Consider the following 12,498-nt stretch of genomic DNA (forward strand, 5'->3'; position numbering starts at 1 on the left):
GAGATGGACGAGGCCCTCAAAGGTTAATGTTAGTTTATGGTCATTTGCACTACGCTTTGCATGTGTAATATTTGAATGTGTTACTTTATTGACTGTCTGGTCATCTGTTAATGCTACAAATTTACCTGATTTGTCTTTATGTTTAAATGCTGTACTAGTTCTGTGAGAGTTTTCCAACGTCCACGTTATGAAGTTGAGGACACTAACATGGAGCCGGGTCCTCCAGAGACTGCTGAGGAATCACACGCCCGGTAGAAAAAATAATTTAAATTTTGTTGATAGACATAATTTACAAAAGTGTTTTTTTCCTTAAAAGGAGGACAAAGGAGTTGGTGCCACTGTTTCTGTCTTCTGAATAATGTGTGTAAAATCTTTCCACAAACCAAGCCAGCAAAAAGTCAGCCTACTATCACCTAAAGAATATATATCAAGAATTAAAGAATTTATGTCTCAGCAGGATTTGGAAAAACTTGTCCATGCATTTATCTTCAATAGACTTGACTACTGTAATGTCCTCACAGGTCTCCCTAAAAAATCGATCAGACGGCTGCAGCTGATTCAGAATGCTACTGCTCGAGTCCTCACCAAGACCAAAGTGGATCACATCACTCCAGTTCTCACATCTTTACACTGGCTTACTGTCTGTCAAAGAACTGATTTTAAAATACTACTGTTGGTTTATAAAGCACTGAATGGTTTAGGGCCAAAATACATTTCTGATCTGCTGCTACGTTATGAACCATCCATACTGTCATATGTAAGCGTCTTATATTTGTGATGTAGTTTTACATTTTTTGATAAACCCCTGAGAATGTTACTCACATTAAAGAGTATTTCTGAGGAAACCTCGTAATGTTTCTTTCGTTTTCTTTCTTCATGCTGTGCCTGTGTTTGACAAAACTGTTCCACTTGACTTTTTAATAATAATTTGAATAATTTACATATATTTTTTATTGTGCTTCTCATTAATTCCAGATGAAGTAATTTTCCATGAGATAGATAGATAGATAGATAGATAGATAGATAGATAGATAGATAGATAGATAGATAGATAGACAGATTTCGACTACACTCTCAGCATATTGTTTCATTTTTTTACATATTTATTTGATGTACTGATGTGTGTTTATGGAGAGGGAGACACCAGTTCTGCCATTTTGTGCTTGGAGGCAGCTGCATCAGGACGGTGTAAGAGGAGCCTCTATTAAATCTGTCTGTGATGGGCTCTATCTTCACTGTCTGCACTGGAGTCACACATAACTTCCTTGCTTGGTGAGTGATGTCCTCAGGTTTAGATGCAGACGCTATAAAAGAAGATGATTCCACTTAAACCTGCACTGAATAATACTTTTGATAACACACAATTCAGTCTTTAGTTGAGGGTAACATTTTCTGAGTTGATGATTATTTTCTGGATTAATTGATTAATCTTTTCTGTTATAAAATGTCATAAAAAGCAAAAAATCCTGTTAGAATTTCCCAAACCTAAGTTAACATATTCAAAAGTGTTGTTTTATTCAACTACAAGTCCAAAATCCCAAAATATTAAATCCTCTGGAAACGTGGCTTGAAATCACAAAAATGCAGATATGATATCAAAGTTGAGTGTCTCATTAAGCATCCACAAAAAATTGAATGAATAAACATTCATAACTATTAGAAAACTTAGCTTAAAAACAGCTCATTTGGCTGCTCAAACCATTTCTCAAGACTGTGTGGGCATGTCCAGATTACGTTTGATTGACAGCTCACTTTCAGCTCAAGTATCACTTTATTTTCTATTCATTCACTAAAACGTTTTGATGATATGGATTAAACTACCAAATCTATCAAATGGACTTTATTTGGTTAGGAAGCTTGACTAATCGACTAACTAGCAAAACAGGTTAGACCACCCAAATCTGTGTTTTTATTTAACCATACCTCCCAGAGTATGATGCTAATCATTTTAGCATTCTCCATTCACATACTTGAAACGGTTAGCACAGTTTAAACGTTTTGCTATTAACTACCAAATCTATCAAATGAACCCTACTTAGTTGAAAGCTTGAATAATCCACTAACTAACAAACTAGGTTAGACCACCAGAAACTGTGCTTTTATTTAACTATACCTCCTGGAGTATGGTGCTAATCGTTTTAGCATCTTCCATTCACTTACATGAAACAGTTAGCATTAGCTTTTCTATTCAAAACTTTTGAGCTTATTATCAATTACCCCAGTGGTCTACTAGTTATCTTGACTAATCAGCTAACTAGCAGACTAGAGTAGACCAAACATATCCGTTTTCATTTAACTGTACCTTCCAGACTACGAAACTAAGTGTTTTAGCATCTTTCATTACTTACATGAAGCACTAGCATTGCTATGCCACACTTTTGAGCTACTTGTCCACTCCGTGATTAATACATATTTGGATGGTGTACCCAAGTCTGCTAGTTAGCTTAACACAGTAACTTTCAAACCATATTAGGAGAGTAAGTATTATGAAGTCAGCTCGGCCAGATAGCCACGTCAATCATCTTTCTCTTAAATATGATTGGGCAGGTATTTACTACATAATAAATTCTCTAGTTTAGCCCCGCCTAACTGCAACCTGGTAACAAGGGAAGGGAGAGACTTTCTAGAGAATTACATAGGCTATGTCAAAGGCTATGTTCTCATAGTTTTTAGGTGTTTACTATATGCACATTAGATCCCAAATTACATGATTAATAGCCAATCATGGATTTGCTTTTCCAGGGGCTTTAAGTTTATTTTCATGACAAACACTTTTTGTTCTGACCAAAATGAAAACATTTTTACTGGAAAAATTATTGAAATGATTCAATTGCTGATTTATTTCCTGATGAATGACTAATCAATTGTTTCAACTCTAGTTTACATTGTGGTTACATTCTTTGATCATTTGTGATGACCATGACTTTATGTTAAAAGTCTAAGTGATCTACCTTTCCCTCCATTGTCTGATGCATTATTGTAAACGTTAATAGAATTCAAACGTGTTTACTTTGACTAGAGTCTTTAAAGATAATGTGTGAAATCTTTGTATTTTGACTATCTGTGATCTAACCTGGTCAAATATGACCATGTGTCACATGTCATCTAGTTTCATCACATTTCCCCTGAAAATACACTGTGATCCACAGAAATATTGCCTTACCTTCAGTCCTGATGGGAGCTTTGTTCCTCTTCCTCTTTCTCTTTTTGCCCTACACAAAAACAAACACATCAGACTTTTCACTGAAGTCAGCTTCTGAAAACAAGACTCTTTGACTGTGTTTCATCAGCTCTGGTGCAGTGATGTAAACATACGTGAGAAGAGGTTACATACATAGTTGTCATTTGATGACCAGTAGGGGTATTTCTGGGCATGGAGCTGCCGCTCTCTGTTGGCTTACTGGAAATACTTGGCCTTTTCCTTCTCTGACAGCGACTTCCACTGTGGACAGACGACGACACACTGTCAGCACACACACTTTCACACAACTATAGTGTGGCTAGTGTACAAGCACAAACAAAGACATAAAACATGTTAACAGATGCATTAATATGCACACAGATTCAGAATGTAAACTCCACAGTGTATTTATGTCATTAAATGAAGAAAACTCTCTATTTGAAATGATTATTTCATTTGTTCTCTGGTTATGTGACAATGAAATGGAAATAATTAGCTTTGAAGAAAAGAACAAAAAGTGTTTTCTTAGACTCTGCTCAATAAAGAGACAACAGAAAACTACCTTTTACCAAACTGTGATGAAGTTTGTGTAACATGGAGTGTCTCAAACATACAGAGCACACACACTTACCCTCTTTCCCAGGATAATATTCACTTGTGCACTCTCTTTAATGTTCAACTCGGCCACAACATTTGGCCTCTGCTCCTTCATGTACAGCATGAAGGCATTTGGCGCCTTCTTTACATATGGTATTGTTGTGAAACTGTGAGAAAAAAAAAGTATTTAGAATGAAACAATGATGTAAGCAGAATAATGCATCCTTGTCTGTGCTGTATTGTACATTAAAACTAATTAAGACACTAATTATAATAATATTCATGCTGGCATCTTGGTAGACACATACAGTAACAGACACCTGCAATCAAAATATAGGTGAATGTGATTCAGTTAAGAGTCTGGTTTATTTATGGTCTTCAATCTGACCTCTGCCACAGATCATGAGCCAGTCACAAATAAGAAAAGTACATTTTGACCAAAACTGGCCCGAGCTCACTTACTGTAACATGGAGGTGTTCAGTGCAGGAGGAGCGGAGTCAGATGGAGCAACCTCGTACACTGTCTCTCCATTCCTACATAGATAAAGAGACACAAAGATACATTTGATAATAGAAAGAGTGTGTTTGAAGATACTCACAGAAGCTCAATAGCTGTGTGCTCTTGTGTGTGTGTGTTTGTGTTTATGTGTGTGTCACTCACAGCATGCCAGCAGGACACAGGCTCTGGTCTACAGGGAGCTTCACCACTGGTGCATTAATAGACACACAAACAAGACAGATTAGCTGAAATGGTGTGATTTGTCCACCAGGTGTCAGAGTTTTCAATCTCTTTTAGTTACAATAACTGCTTCAATAACCTGCAGTAACATCTGTGGAGAGAAAACATCTGAAGAATCTATGACACACAGGTAGATAATCATAATACACCAGAGTCCGAAAATACAGCTTTGCTGGAACATAGTTTTTTAAAAAAATTTTAACAAATACATGCATCTAAGCTACATCCGCTGCTTCAAATTTTGTTTAAATAGATTCAAAATGTGTCATTTTTCTATTGGAGTTTGAACTGGAACTGCAGGAGAAATAGATGTTTGTTCTGTACAGTTGTTCCAGCATTGATATCACTCTCCCACAGCAAGGTTAATAAACCGGCTGTCTTCTTCACCGTGCCTACAACCAAACAGTGAAGATGATTCAGAGTGTTTGTGGTTAATCAGGGTCTTACTGGGTGTGCAGGAGCAACAGGGTAATGTACAGGTGCTGCTGCCATTGTGGCGTCATGCACAGGAAACTGATTTGGCAGGTACTGTAAGGACAGAGGGAGGGTTACTTAAACATAATACACACATTCAAAATGTCATTTCAAAGACCAACACTCATATTCCATGTATGTAAACACTCGATATTTACTTTAACCGACACACAACCCATTTTCAAGCATAATACTGTGTTTGTGATGTAGTAGACTGTCCAATACAAATCATAATGAGCGCCACAGGAACATATATAGTTTGGGGAGATTCTGCTTGCTTTCTAACATCCTCTGTCTTTATTCTAATCTCCAAATTCCAAAATTTCCGTTCTTTATTCAAATTCTCCAAATATTTGTGTGGTAATGAGGAGACTGTAATATTAAAATACAGTAAAGCTGTACTTTGGGGATTGATGGGAAAGAATGAAACTTCAGCAATCCAAATTAGTCAAATCAAGTGGATATCTTTCAAAGGTCAAGTGTTTTTGGTGTCTTTTTGTTACTATCCTTCCACCTCGGCTCAACAGGGAAGCACAAAGTGGGAATTTTATTCTGAACAGGCAAACTTTTAAAGATATTCACTTGATTTAACTAATTTGCTTCATATTAGCTTCAGATAAACTTTTAAAGTCATTTTTTCACAAAACGAGGACAGTGGATTTTGTCTCCCATTAAATTGAAAGTGCATTATGAAGGGATCTTTAATGGCCAGTATGAACAGGGGGAATGATTACAACAAGGAAAAACTATTTCTGTGTTCACTTGGGCACCTTTTTGGGATTATTGTTTTAACACAGACTTAAAAAGTTGTGAACCTGTCCTTCAAGTAAAGGATTTGAATACGTCGAGAGTACCTTGAGTGTTACTGTATTCAACCTTAACCTAAGCTTAGTTTCTTTTGAGTAGAAGTTGAAGACTGTGTTGTATTGACAACTAACAGACAATAGAGAGATATTTAACTAATGATAGCTGTGTGTTTAGAGTAATGTCAATTAGCCTTAATGTCGAGTGATTTAACTGTTATATTTAACTGCATTTGTACTTTATTTGTACAGCACCTTTCATGCAAAAAAGAAATGCAGCTCAAAGGACTTTACAGCAAAAGAAATTACATGCAACAAGTGCTTCACATAAAGAAAGACATAAATGGAATAAAATGAACATAAAACATGTAAATGTACATAAGAAAACTGGGAAGAATAAAATATTTTGATATGAGATAAAATAATGTGAAAATAAAACACATAATAAAATTTAATAAATAGAAGTAAAATAAAATGAAGTTAAAACATACAATACATAGAATGTATAAAATCAATTAAAAGTCAACATTTTAAAAGAAGTGCAGTAGTGCAGTAGTGCAAAGCAGAAGGAGACAAAAGCTATTTAAAGTCTAAGGTGAAGAGATAAGTTTTTAGCTCTCTTTTAAAAATCGGTAGTATGTTCCATAGTTTTGGGGCGTAATCGACAAAGGCTGCATCCCCAATTTTCTTTTGGCTGTTGCTGAGAATCTCAAATAAACCAGCAGCTGATGATTGCAGTGTTCTTGAAGGTAGATAGTTAACAAGGGAGTTTGCAATGTAGCTTGGTACTAGCCCATTAAGGGCTTTTTATGTAAGGAGGAGGACCTTAAAGTCCATTCTAAATGTTATAGGAGGCCAGTACAGAGCAGCTAAAACTGGACTAATGTGTTTTCTCATCCAGGTTCTGATTAATAGTCGAGCTGCAGAGTTTTGAAAGAGCTGAAGTCTCTCAGCGTTTTTTTTCCGGAAGGCCAGTAAAAAGTGCATTACAGTAATCAAATCAGTTTAAGTGAAGGCATGAATCAGTTTTTCTGCATCTTTTTGATTTATGAATAGTCGTACTTTAGCTATGTTTCTAAGGTGGAAAAATGATGTTTTCATCACCTTGTTGATATGGGACCTGCAGCTTAGATCTGAATCTAAGATAACACCAAGATTTATAACCTCAAATTTAATACAAGGAGTTTATTTTCCCAGATTATTATACAGCATTTCTCTTTTTGTTTTGGGGTCAACTAGTAGGATTTCAGTTTTGCAGACTATCTTTGTATTCTCTTTGTGGACTTTTCCAGTTTTCCTTGGTGATCACAAGTTGTTCACATGTTGTAGCTAGTAGTAAAAAATACAACTGGCTCTTCTGGTGAAATAAACTATGAAAGTACAGTGGAAACCGCTAATAGTGATCACAATTACAGTGATCAACTGCTTATATGGATCAAAAAGCCCGGGACAGAATCATTCCTATACAAATGCTGTTTAAATAATTTGTTTATAGTAATCAATAGTCCGCTTACAGTGTTCATTTGGGGTCTTTTCATATATGAAAACATACGGAAAAAACATTTTCCGGTAATGCTATTTTCTTTTCACCTTACTCCCACAGTACCCGTATGATGTGTTTTTAGCGGCTGCGGCACCATTATCAGGCGTTGCAGCGCACCTCCATAGGGTTGTGTGGAGGTGCGGGGTGAGGGTGTTTATTTGTAACCACAGTGAAACAATCAGAAAATAAGGTTTTATTCCTCTCATTCACCGGCTTACTCGCTACCACTGCTCGCTCTCCTCATCCAATTTCTAGCTCACTTGACCACTGCTTCTCTCTCTCTCTCTCTCTCTCTCTCTCTCTCTCTCTCTCTCTCTCTCTTTTTGAAGAGTCAGGAAGCCGTCAGCAAAGCTTAACTTTACTTTTAACATTTTCAAATGAGGAGAAATGTCCTCCCCTCTTCCTAGTAATGTTGTTGTCTTCCCTCATGGCAGGGTTGCACAGCGTTACAGGTTGCGTTTCTCTAAAAGTTGTTTCTGGTTCAACTTTCTTGCTGTGGCCCCCACCCCGCAGCACTAAACGCACAACTGCCAGCTGCTGCCAGCTGGTGACCTGAGGGTGATGACGCGTGCACATTGAAATCATGACAGGAAAAAGAAAAGGAAAAATTCTTTTTCTACCATTGAAAAATGCAGTCTACTTGAAGCTTATGACAAACTGCCAAAAACGAGCCAACGAGATGCGCAGCGAAACAACAAGTGTTTGAATCAGCCTTTTTTGACTGTATTTTTTTAAACAGTCAATAAAATTCAGTAAATAGTGTTACTTTATATTTATGTAATAAACATACAAATGTCAATTAGATGGTAATCCGCATGTGAAATTAAGAAAAGGAATAAGAAATAGGTTATAATAATCATCTGTATATAGTGATCAATTTGATCCAGACGGAAGTAAGTTAAGCTTGTGTTAACATTTGGATGAGAATAGAGGGGTGCTTTGGGATTTTGTAGGTTAAAATGTATGCAGAAGAAACTGAAAGAGCATGATGCTTTGCTTGAAATGAACAAAGACTTTTTAATGTCATGAGGACATCTTGAATGGGTTTTATAGTTGCCGAGTCCAATATTCACTCTCTTTAAGCTTTGTTTTTTGTCTCTATCAAATGCGCGGGGAAATATCTATCTCTTTAGTTGTTAAATGCTCCTAAAACAGCTGCCTACTGCGACCAAAAAAGGCACTATCAAGTTACGGCTGGGCAGCTAAACAATGAGCTCAAACTTGCTGTAAAGCTGCGCCAAAGGTAGGTGCAGAGTCGGGTGATATTTTTATGTAAATAAAGCAATCCACAAGTGACTTAAACCTGCATTCTTTCTTGTCACCAGCAGGGGGCGACTCCACTGTCTCCAAAATGACGTCTGTTTGTATAGAAGTCTATAGGGAAATGACCTTACTTCTCTTTTGATTTATTTCCCCAATAAACACTTTCCAAATGAGTTTATGGTCTCAATCACTAGTTTCAAGTCTTCTTCAATACAGCATCATGTTCATTTTGTAAGTTATGGCCCCATTTAGAGAAAAATAGACAATAAAGCAGGGTATGTTTTAGGGCATGGCTACCTTGTGATTGACAAGTCGCTATCATGGGGGTGTATGAGGTGCTGTAGTTGGACCCTGGGGAGCTAATCCCCAGCTCCATGCTCTCATCCAAATATCATCACTTTTCATCACTTCTGGCTCCAAAAAACCAAGATGGCGATGGTCAAAATGCCAAATTCAAGGCTCAAGGCCTTAGCATTTCAGTTTAAATTGTGCTTCAGTGGTGTATACAGTTTATAGTGTCTGCAGTCAATTAAATAAACACAAATTATGCTAACCTGGAAACACTTTGTAGTCTTATTGTGATGAGGGAGACATAAAAAGAATAAAAACAAGACACAGACACATTCTGGGTCCTCAGAGTTCTATGTGTCTGTGTATTATGAACATAACTGATAAGTGCACAGCATTTGGTAACACATATCTACTTTATTATTCTGAATAGTTAATATCTTTCAAATCTTTCTTGTCCAGGTGCTGAGTCCAAAACACTGTAAATGTGATTTCTGCCTCCCCAGGACTTCTAGCACTCTTGATCACTCCCTTTAAGATTTCTATTTTATTACATTAGGAAAAAAATACAGAACAGAAAAATTGAATAGAATACAGTAAAGATAACACTACTGGAGAACACTGAAGCTTTCACTGCAGTTTTAATATGGATTATGAACAGCACACCATTATTACTTTATTTCTTTTACTTTCTCAAGTCACATGTTTCACACACATTTCCACTGTGTGGGAAAAAAACATACATGCTTGTATGCACATGTTAAAACCCACAAATGTAACCATGAAGAACGAAAGCCAACCAGTTTGCATTTCAGAGAAAAAAACAAAAAACTTCTTTGCCTTTTGAAATTCCTTTTAAATAATTTCAATTCAATTTCAATTCAATTCAGATTTTATTAAGGACACAACTCATTGGGGGTCCATAGCACAATAAAATACAAAGTGTCATTTTGGGTGAATGTGAAGAATGTCCTTTATATTTTGCGTGCTCAGTGTAAAATGTAACAGCAGGAGGTGGGTGACGTATGTGTTACCTTGTTCATCAACTGAAGGACAAACTGTGGGGCTTGTAGTCCTGATAAGGGCAAGGTGTCCGCACATACCAGAGAGTTAAATGTTATACTTAAATTTTATATATTATATCATTTAAAATAATAATAAAATCAATTTAAACATGACACACAGTTAAGTATGAAAGTATTTAGGTTGAGGTTAAGTTGAACTTGTGGTAGGACAAGGGTTTCTTTGTTGGGTGTTGTGTGAAAACTCAAACTGAAAGTATGACAGAGCCTAACTTGACCTTTGTGGTTCTGAACATCTGCACTGTCATGCACTGTTACATACAGAATTAGTTTGTCATCAGCAGGAAAGTCTATAGAATTACTATATTTATTCAGAGGTTAATTTCATCAATTTTCAATTATTTAACCAGATAAGTCTTGCTGAGATTAAAATTTTTCAAGAGAGACCTGGCCATAGAAGTTGACTTTTTCCTGACAGACAGGTTTTGAAAAACCTGACCCTGTGTAATGCACCACAAATACAGGCTTGGAGTTGTTGTATAAAAATTATTGCAACTAAATGGACAATAGAACAGACATATTGATTGTTTTGGAAGGTACAAACAAATGACCTGTTGTATGTGGCAAAGACAATAAGGGGAGAATGGGTAATATACCAACAATGCGATCTGGGGAACTGCACCATTATCATTCACTTGTGCTAAGGGAGCATTCCACCACGTATTCTTGAAGATCTGTGGTTGGCTGCATCTCACTTCCTGTATGTGCAGCGCATGTTTCCCATGAGAACTAAAACATACAAAGGGGAGAATCAAAAGCAGACTGACTGTGGGGACAGAGGCGGTGGCCACCACAGGGCCTACGCTCAGTAGGGACCCCGCTTGTGACATGACTCAACTTATTGAGTGCAGCGGGAATAGCAGAGCTGAACTCTCCTAACTTCTTCCATTCATTCTCTTTGGCAGTTCTCCACACACACATTCTCTACGGATGTATTTGCCCCCTCTGACCACAATGGGGGTTGCAATGGCAGAGTGGCATTGTCCATATTTGTGCTCGTTGAGAAGCAGCAATTCAAAAGTCATGACTAATTTTGCTGAAAACTTTATCCAAAATATGAGATATTTATGTCTTTTTACATTTATGGTGAATGAAACTCGCAAGATGAAGTTTCAGCCATCTGAGGCCCATTATGGGCTATTTGCATTCGTGCATGGATGAGGCCACACTATGTGACATCACTTTACTGTGCGTTGAGCGTTGAGAGTGTTTATGTCCCGCAGGTATGCCACCATGAAGGAGAGGAGGATGAAATTTGAAAAAGGGACTGTGACATGTACAAAGTTTGTTAACCTGTTCGGATTATTTTGTTCTATGGAGGATGGTGGAATACATAAATGGACACTAAACAGCAGCAGGCTGAGCAGGGACAGCAACTGGTGAGTGAAACATGTAGTATTGTAGACTGCTGTGTCTATTTTATGTTTGAGGTATTACTGTGTTTTATGTTTAAGTTCATATGTGTTTATGGATAGGAATAGATAGGATATATCAGCTATTTTACAGTTGTAAATTTTAAAATGACTTTATCAGAAGCCCCTCAAGAGTGCTCCGCCCCCTCTGTGCTGAGAGTCTAGCTCCGCCTGGGGAGGGGGGGGGGGGTTATAAAAGTCAGAACTATAAAAGTCAAGTTCATTTCTTCTTGGGCTGTGAAAAGACATTTCTAATCCAACCAATGAGGATGGACTTCTCTCAGTTAAAATGGTAATCTCAAAACTGGAGATTGGAAAGTAATCCACAAGGATCTCAAGAAAAGAGGTATGTTTTTTTAGTTTTTTTTATGTTTTGTTTTGGTGTTTTTTAGGGTTTTGAGGGTAATGAAGAACAATTTGTACTTCATTTGGGAACACACATTGAGTCAAGTGTCATCAGCGTATATGAAGTACGTAGTTGGACACTATATAACGTCGGTTATTCTAGTGATTTTGAAGAGAGAGATTTTAATTTGTAGTGGGTGTAATTTTAAAAATATTTGAATAAATCAATGATGATCAGTGATAAATTTTGATTTTGTTTATAAGAGAAATTAATTAGAAATTCTTGCCCTCTGTGATAAAAACAAAAAAAGTCTGACAAACAAAAAACTGTTATGAGAAACGATGTAGGCTGAGCAAAGGCTTTCAGGTGATTATTTTGCACAGTTGTACATTAATTAATACAATCTTGCGTATGATACGTAAAACACTGACGTAACCACGCTTGTGAGAAGAATTTTACGTTAGAGTGGAAGAAAATGAAAAATGGCGTCTCCCATTGATGACATAGCAACTCGTGTAAGTTTAACATTTAAGAGTGAAATGAGCAAACTTGTACAGGTGTTTGTGTAGTATGTTGGAGTACTGCAGTTTTTGGAAGTTATTGTTTATATATTAGTGTGAATTGAATTGAGTTGAGCATGCTTGTTTGATGTGAACATTAGCATTGTTAGCATGTAGATTAATGTAAGCACACCGTGGTTAGTATTGTATTAGAATAGGCATTATATGATACATTTCAGTTCCCCAACACATTTTTGATAATATTGCAGA

At 36.8% G+C, this 12,498-nt stretch overlaps 1 pseudogene; it reads right to left on the reverse strand.

Moving 5' to 3' along the window:
• Positions 1–2,585: 2,585 nt before the first annotated feature.
• LOC122965635 lies at positions 2,586–4,683 on the reverse strand (annotated as a pseudogene).
• Positions 4,684–12,498: the final 7,815 nt, after the last annotated feature.

This window comes from Thunnus albacares, chromosome 16 (genome assembly GCF_914725855.1).
Source record: "Thunnus albacares chromosome 16, fThuAlb1.1, whole genome shotgun sequence".
NCBI lineage: Eukaryota > Metazoa > Chordata > Actinopteri > Scombriformes > Scombridae > Thunnus > Thunnus albacares.